Raw genomic sequence first — 9,929 nt, forward strand, 5'->3', positions numbered from 1 at the left:
AGGACATTTGGAGTCGATCTAGCGATGTCAGTCTGTCTGTCTGTCTGGCTGGCTGGTGCGCACGATAACTCTCGAAGGGAGTATCCGATTTGATCCAAAGATGGTACATCGTAATATTATTGTCAATCTTAGATCGAGTTCGGAGATGGGCAATATCGGTCCACTCCCTCTGGTACCTCCCACACAAAATGTAAAAATTTTCAAAGAAAATAATTTATTGCACGGAAAGAGAAAGGATAATCCGATGTTGCTCCAAATTTGCGAATCCTTATTTTTTCATCAGTGCTAGGTTAGGTGCGAAAATGGACAATATCGGTCCACTCCATCAGGTACCTCCCCCACAAAGGGTCAAAATTTTGAATAATTACAGCTCTTATAAAATGTGACGCAAGAAACCAATTGTCTTTAAATTTCACACATTCCAATATTTTTATAAACCCAAGATCTGTTGTTAAGATGGAATATATCGGTCCACTCCTTCTGGTACCTCCCCACAAAAGGTCGAAATTTGGAATATCCTGTGAGGTCATAAAATGCGAAATTAATATTCGATTCCATTTAGACTTGGCACATAGGAATATTTCGATCAACACAATATCTGTTATAAAAACGGTAGAGATCGGACCATTTCTTCTGGTACCTTCCCCACAAAGGGTGAAAATTTTGAATAACCAAAACATTTATAAAATCCGAAATAACCATCAGATTCTCTTTATATTTCACACATACCATTATTTCCACTAACAAAAGATCTATTGTGCAGATGGGATATATCGGTCCACTTCTTCCGGTACCTCCCCAAAAAAGGATCAAAATTTTGAATAGCCATAAATCTCATAAAACGCGAAGTTAACATCCGATCCCATTCAGGCTTGCTACATCTCAATATTTCCATCGACACAAGATCTGTTATAAATATGGTATGGAGCGGAACATTACTTCAGGTGCCTCCCCCACATAGGGTTCAAGAATTTGAGGGTTCAATGGAAGCGAAATAAGCATCCAACTCTCTTCAAATTTCACACTAATTGCACATTTCTAAAACAATCTCCAGATACCAACAGAGACTTAGATATCAATTTTTGGGATTATAGATCTATCCCTGCACCCAATACCCAATTTAGTACCATTTAGTACGTTTTGAACAATTATCGTACAGAAACCACCTCCATATCTTAACTACGGACATTAAATGTAAACTCAACATCAAATTTCATGATTTCGGATTTCTTCCTTCACCCAGTACCAAAATTTGTACTACTTAGTACTCTTTGTACAATAATTGTACACAGTTCCAAAATCACCTGTATATTTTAATTTCAGATATTATTTTTTTTTTCATTTAGTACCCTTCGAACAATAATTTTACGCATTTGCAAAATAACCTCCAGATCTCAACCACAGACACAAACATTTACATCCATATCAAATTGCAGGATTCCACCTCTTCCTTTGACCCAACATCCAATTTAGTACCAATTAGTACTTTTCGTACAATTATAGTACACTTATTCAAAAACACTTCTAATCAATACCAGACAACAACAGAGACCTCAATAACATTTTTAGGGATTCAAGTTCTCTATCCCCTCAGTCAATGGCCAATTTAGTGCCACTTAGTACTATTCGAACAATTATAGTACGGATTTTCAAAACAATCTCCATGTCTCAACCTCAGATACCAACAGCGACCTTAAGATCAAATTAAGATCAGCTCTTAAATTTCCCTCATTGCCAAATTTAGTACCCTCTAGTTCAATTATAGTACGCATATCCAAAACTAGCTTCTTCTCTCAACACCAACAGCCATAGAGACATTCATATCAAATTTCGGGATATACGCTCTAATACTACATTTACTTCTATTCAGTACTTTTCTTACAAGCTCATGGACCTTAATATCAAATTTTTAGATCCCAGCTCTGTGCCTGCACAAAATACCGAATTTAGTACTAATTAGTACTTTTCGAACAATTATAATACACATTTCCAAAACCAACTTCATATCTTAACCACAAACAGAAACAGAGAAATTTATATCAAATTTCATGATTTCAGATCTATGCCTTCACCCAATACCAAAATTAGTACTACTTAGTATTATTAGTACAATTATAGTACACATTTTCCAAAATATCTGCATATCTTATTTCAGGATACCAACAGAGATCTCAGTATCAAATTTCGGGATTCCAGCTCTATCCCTTGACCCATCATCCAATTTAGTACCACTTAGTACTTTTGGTACAACTATAGTACACATATTCAAACACCTCCAATCAATACCAGACATCAACAGAGACCTCAATATCAATTTTCGGCATTATAGATCTATCTATATCAAATTTCAAGATTTTAGCTCTATTCCTTCACCCAATACCAAAATGAGTACTACTTAGTACAAATTTTCGAAAACATTTGCATATCTTAATTCCAGATACCAACAGAGACCTCAGCATCAAATTTCGGTATTCGAGCTCTATCCCTTGACCCATCATCTAATTTAGTACCACTTAGTACTTTTCGTACAAATATAGTACACATATTCAAAAACACCTCCAATCAATACCAGATACCAACAGAGACCTCAATATCAAATTTCGGGATTCCAGCTCTATTCCTTCACCCAATATCAATTTTTTAAAATTTTTTACGTTTCGTACAAATATGGGACGTACTCCAAGCCACCAGCAAATCTCAAACACAGATACTGTCAGTAATCTAAATATCAAATTTTAGAATTTTATGTCCAGGCTATATTTTAAGCTCTATTTGTTAACCCAATACCAAAATGTACCCAATATAGTACTATTTAGTACTTTTCATGCACTTGTAGTACACATTTCCAAAACCAACTCCTTATCACAATCCTACCACGAAAATGGTCCCCAATTCAATATTTCAAAATTCTAACTCTATCCGTTTACCCTAAATCAAATCTTGCAAATTTAGTACCAATTAGTACAGTTCGCAAACTTTGTACATGTTTCCGAAAACTCCTCTTCATCACAAACTTACCAGCATCAGGGAAGCCAATACAAAGTTTCTAAACTCCAGCTTTATCTGTTCACCCTTAACCAAACCATTTCAAAGTCAGTACCATTTAGTACAGTTTGCACACTTGGTACACATTTCCCAAACCACCTTCATATATCAAACATACTTTCCAACTTTGATTCTCATACCGAATTTCAAGGTTTAAGCTCTATCCGTTTACATAATACCCAATGGTACCATTTTTGAAGTTTAGTACCATTCCAGAACTTTTTATAGCCTTAAAGTTCTAATTTCTAAAAACCCAATATTACATTAATCCTGCAGTCTATCAGCGACTTTCATTCCAAATTTCACAATTCCGTTTGTCCAATACAAAGTATTAAATTTTTAATTTAGTACCCTTCTAGTACGATTTTCAAAAACCCAGCCTTATTACACTTGCACTTCAGCCCACGCACCACGACTGAACCTTGTGCAAGATTCTAGCTTCGGTCGCACGATATTCGGTATTTTGGCATTTGTAATTTTTACTGGGTTCTACAACCAGTTCCAAAACATTGTCCATATTGGCCTATTGTTTTCATATAACGGTACCCAGCGATATTCGATAATAAAGTATAAAATTTAACACCTATGTGTATTTTGCCAGGTAGGTAGGTTCGTTAGTTCGTAAATGGGCCATGCAGCTCCACTTCTTCGTAAACTTGTTTCCATTTTCTTCACTCTAACCACACCGAAAAACGCGCACACAAAAACTTAAGGCCTGCAAAAAAAAATGGAAAAATATGTCAACACATCTGGTCCAGCGCCGTTGATATGTTGAATGAAGTTGGTATTATTGAGGATTTATGAAAATGATTAATGAGTTATGTGTGTTGGCTGAAATTGTTGTTTTCTCGCAGGAGCAACAGATGCAGCAGAAGCAGCAAGGACACAACCAACAGCAACAAAATTTACAGCGGCCACATTATTTTCAATGTCCGGACATGAATCGATAACATTTGGCATTGGTCATGGGTGCCAATGAGATCGGACAATTCCATGTATGTTCGCGAATTGTGGTGGCATTATTTGGCCAAAGTTTACAAAAGGCCGATGTCATTGTAAATCAAAGAGATTAAGTGGAGAACAATTGGATGGATGGCAGAATCGAAGGATATAGTGCTGTCGAGACGGTTGAACTGTGATTTTAAAGAAGAACAAGTTAAAAAGTATCAGTTGGTTTAGGCGACTGATGTATACCCTCAGCCGATGTTCGATTGTTTAAATATGTTTTGACTTGTGTTATGATTATTCAAAATGTTGACCCTCTGTGGAGTAGTTTCCGAAGGAATGGGCTAATATTGTCCATTTCATATTGTGATGTAAATACTGCGATGTGCCAGGATTGGACTATATACTGGGTGAGATGATAAAAATGCAACCAATTTCCGACTGCTGTCATTTTTAAGCTACTCATCCGATAGCTGTTAAAGTTTTTCCCGCGACAGCTTATGATATTGCTTACAAGCGTACAAAAGCTTTTTGATGAGAATTTTCCAGGAAAAAACGTTTGATATTTTTATATAAAAATAATTTTTAAAAAATCCACGTTTGATATTTTTATATAAAAATAATTTTTAAAAAATCCACGTTTGATATTTTTATATAAAAATAATTTTTAAAAAATCCACGTTTGATATTTTTATATAAAAATAATTTTTAAAAAATCCACGTTTGATATTTTTATATAAAAATAATTTTTAAAAAATCCACGTTTGATATTTTTATATAAAAATAATTTTTAAAGAATCCACGTTTGATATTTTTATATAAAAATAATTTTTAAAAAATCCACGTTTGATATTTTTATATAAAAATAATTTTTAAAAAATCCACGTTTGATATTTTTATATAAAAATAATTTTTGAAAAATCCACGTTTGATATTTTTATATAAAAATAATTTTTAAAAAATCCACGTTTGATATTTTTATATAAAAATAATTTTTAAAAAATCCACGTTTGATATTTTTATATAAAAATAATTTTTAAAAAATCCACGTTTGATATTTTTATATAAAAATAATTTTTAAAAAATCCACGTTTGATATTTTTATATAAAAATAATTTTTAAAAAATCCACGTTTGATATTTTTATATAAAAATAATTTTTAAAAAATCCACGTTTGATATTTTTATATAAAAATAATTTTTAAAAAATCCACGTTTGATATTTTTATATAAAAATAATTTTTAAAAAATCCACGTTTGATATTTTTATATAAAAATAATTTTTAAAAAATCCACGTTTGATATTTTTATATAAAAATAATTTTTAAAAAATCCACGTTTGATATTTTTATATAAAAATAATTTTTAAAAAATCCACGTTTGATATTTTTATATAAAATAATTTTTAAAAAATCCACGTTTGATATTTTTATATAAAAATAATTTTTAAAAAATCCACGTTTGATATTTTTATATAAAAATAAATTTTAAAAAATCCACGTTTGATATTTTTATATAAAAATAATTTCTAAAAAATCCACGTTTGATATTTTTATATAAAAATAATTTTTAAAAAATCCACGTTTGATATTTTTATATAAAAATAAATTTTAAAAAATCCACGTTTGATATTTTTATATAAAAATAATTTTTAAAAAATCCACGTTTGATATTTTTGTATAAAAATAATTTTTAAAAAATCCACGTTTGATATTTTTATATAAAAATAGTTTTTAAAAAATCCACGATTGATATTTTTATATAAAAATAATTTTTAAAAAATCCACGATTGATATTTTTATATAAAAATAATTTTTAAAAAATCCACGTTTAATATTTTTATATAAAAATAATTTTTAAAAAATCCACGTTTGATATTTTTATATTAAAATAATTTTTAAAAAATCCACGTTTAATATTTTTATATAAATGTAATTTTTAAAAATCCACGTTTGATATTTTTATATAAAAATAATTTTTAAAAAATCCACGTTTGATATTTTTATATAAAAATGGACTTTAAGCGTGATAATGCGATTCCTTTATATTTGGCTGGAAAACCACAAGTGGCTATCGTTAGGGCACCCCAGCATTTAAATGTGAATTAATCTTTTGTGTCTCATACCATCGCTCGTTACCGTGATACTGGTAGCGTAGCCCGACGTCAAGGAAGTGGACGGAAGAAAACAGCAACATCAGCAGAAATTATTAGAAAAGTAAAGAAGCGTTTTGATCGAAACCCGCGTCGCAGTGGCTCGTGAGCTGAACATATCACAATATTCTGTTCGGCAAATATTGAAAAATGAGCTCGGTGTGAAGCCATTGAAATTCCAAAAAGTGCAAGAACTTACACCGCAACAGAAAGAAAATAGACTCTAAAGAGCTAAAGAGTTGATTCGCTTGGTCGAAGGTGGTGAACTGCCGAATTTGGTTCTTGGTTTGGTAATCTTCAAATATTAAATAATATCGAACGAATTGAAATAAAGGTCTAGTAATTTTTTTTAATTACCTGTTTTTTTTTTTTTTTTTTTTGAAAAAGTTTTTATGTTGATCTTAAAGGATCTAAAAGAATAACCCTATTTGAAGTGTGTTGTACACTTTAGTCATGAGCGAAAATTCATTTCATTTTCCCAAATTTTGGTATTTTCATCTATTTTATGTATAAACGCTAATAGCAACTAATATCAGAATATTGTGAGAATTTTGGCTTTTAATTTGTCTTAGAAATATAAATTAGGTTCAAAGGCTGTACCCTCAGTCATATAAATCCGCTAATTCTTTCCTACATAATATTCCTATTATTCCTTAACTCAACCAAAAAAAATTGCCTGTATTTCAAAGTTCCTCTCCAAATTTCCACACAAATGTCCATTACGAAATGTCAACCAAACTGCCTAGTGACAGACCATTGCAATCAGATAACGTTCATTTATCTGCTTGGGGTTTTGCCGGTAATGCCAGAGCCTGAGTCCGACACTAATTATTGGCTGCAAACCTTTTTACAAAACTAAAACTTTGCAAAGTTTTTAACTTTTGCACATAAGTCAGTCATTTAGCTGCACAGCCATTCGGGTTGCATTGGTTTGTTCTAATGGATGAATGGTTGGTTGGTTGGTTGGCAAGTGGGGAGGATGGAAAGGTGGCTAACATGTCAGGGAGGGAATGTGTTGTTTTGAGGAAAATTTGTTACAATTTCGGAAAAAAAGTGTTTTATTTGCAAAACTTTTTTCTTGTTTTGAACTGCTACAGTTGATTTTTACCTTTCTCTCCCCCCCTCTCTCTCTATTGCTTCCTGCATACATTTGTGGTTGCCATGGTATCTTTACATGTTCGTGTTGTGCTCTTGCTCTTGCCATTTGCAATTTAACTCTGCTGCAATTGCTGGTGGTTGTGGCTGATTATGCGATTCTTGTTGCACTCATCTCTTTGTTGACAGTTGCTAAATTGCTGCAATTAGTAGACATTTTTCCCAGTGAGTTGTGAGAACACTTTTCCATGTCCATTTCCATCAATGTATGTTCGGATGTGTGTGTGTGTATGAGTGTGTGTCCACCTGCCGTCATGCAACAATTTGATATAGCGAAACAAAAGAGCTGAAATTTAGGATACGTTGATATGCTCCAAATTCGATTTTAATTGATTGAGTAAACTAAGAGTGATGAGTGTGTGTGTGTGTGTGGAGATAACACAAAGTTAACTGGAAGTGCCACTTATTTGAACAACATTTGAAAAAATGTTCTAAGTTCGATTCAAATTTAAGAAAATCGAACAAAATTTGGATAACTGGAATTTAAACTGATAATAATTACTATTACACCAGCAAACAAACTAAACTGACTCCTGGTTAAATCTCATCCAGACTATCAACCAACTTAAAGCACTTTTTCGAATTCGCATCCAAAACACGATTTCAAAGGTCCAAGTTTTCATAATGGTAATAACCTCAGAAAACCCTTTCAATCAACTCCTGGATTTTATACCTTCGGCTATATGGCTAGAGAGGCTATATATAATTTGATACGACCAAAACGTGCCTTATTTTAGACCCTAGATCTAGGATCAAATTCGTTACAGGACATTTGGAGTCAATCAGTCTATCTGCCTGGTTGGTGGGCACGATAACTCTCGACGGGAGCATCCGATTTGGTCCAAACTTCGAACATCGTAATATTATGGTCAAACTAAGATCAAGTTTGGAGATGGGCAATATCGGTCCACTCCTTCTGGTACCTCCCCCACAGAAGTACGAAATTAAAAAAAAAAAATAGTAACTGCACAGAAAGAGACGGAATATTTAGATTTGGCTCCAACATTGCAAATCCTAATATTTGCATCAGTGCTAGGTCAGGTGCGAAAATGGACACTATCGGTCTATTCGATCAAGTAACCCATGGTAAAATAAACTGCAGCAGAGTCAAACGCCATAATTTTTACATTCTTTTTTAAATTTTATTGAATGAAAGCAAAAATATCGGAAATAGCATAAAATTTTAGAATAAGTTTGCCCTGCGGTATTTTGGCCCATTCCCGGCGAAGCGCTTGCTTGAGGTGATCGACACTTTGGTATTTTTTAGTGCCAACCTTGCTTTCCGAAATACTCCAGACACAATAGTCCAACGGAATGGTATCCGGAGACCGCGACTGCGCTCCAAATGGTCCCTCCGCTTACTCCAATTTTGGCAGACTCTTTTCAACATTTTAGCGGTGTCTCACTAATAAATCCCTCAATGTTACCTTCCAATGCGTCAATTGGAGGGGATTCGGGGCGGACATGAATTTAATTAAATTATCTTTAAATTATTGGAAATTTTTCAGCGAATTCGGAAAAAGTACCACATTCGTAAAAATGTGCGGATTTCAGCCCTGAAATTTCCTACATTGCCTAATTTAGTACCATTTAGAATAAGTATACTACGAATATCCAAAAACAGGTCCTCAACAGTGACATTCATTTCAAATTTTAGGATTCCAGATCTATTCCTTTAACCAATACCAAATTTAGTACTATATCGTACCTTTTGTAGAAATATTGGACGCATTTCCAAGGCCACTTCCATATCTCAATAGGCACCTTAATATTGACCTAATATTGAATGTCAGTTTTATTCCTTCAACCAATTCCAAATATTGTACTGTTTACTACTTTGTGTACACTTATAGTACACCTTTCTAGTGAAATCTTTGTTAAATTTCAGGATATCAGCTTTATTCCTTCAGCCAATACCAAATATCGTACTTTTTAGTACTCTTCGTGAAGTTATAGTACACATTTCCAAAACCACTTCCATATTTTAATTCCAGAAACCAACCAATATCAATTTACCAAATACCAAATTTAGTGCGATTTATTACTTTTCGTACAAATATTGGGACACATTTTCAAGACTACCTCCATACCTCAATACCAGATACCAACAAAGACTTCAACATTAAATTTAAAGATTTCAGCTCTATTTCTTAGCCCAATAACAAATTTAGTACTATTTAGTTCTCTTTGTACAATTATAGTATACATTTCCGAAATCACCTCTGTATGTCCAGGCCACATATGAACAGCCACCCCAATACCAAATTTCAGATTTCACGCATTTTCTCTTTTCCAAATACGAAATTGTACCAAATATTGTACTATTTAGTACTTTTTGTGCACTTGAAGTACACATTTAAAAAACCACCTTACTATCTCAATCCCAGATACCAACAGAGACCTCATATCAAATGTTGGAATTTCAGCTCTATCCCTTCAGCCAATACCTAATTTCATCTTAACATTCACATTCATCCTATACCAAATGTTGTACCATTTAGTACTTATTGTCCAAAGGTTTGAAAATGTGTCTCATACATTTCCAAACCTCCGTCAAGTCTCCAACACAAATATCATCAGTAAACTAAATATCAAATATGAGAATTGTATCTCTATTCCTTCATCCTTTCGTC

This window comes from Musca domestica, unplaced genomic scaffold (assembly GCF_030504385.1).
Source record: "Musca domestica strain aabys unplaced genomic scaffold, Musca_domestica.polishedcontigs.V.1.1 2, whole genome shotgun sequence".
Lineage (NCBI taxonomy): Eukaryota > Metazoa > Arthropoda > Insecta > Diptera > Muscidae > Musca > Musca domestica.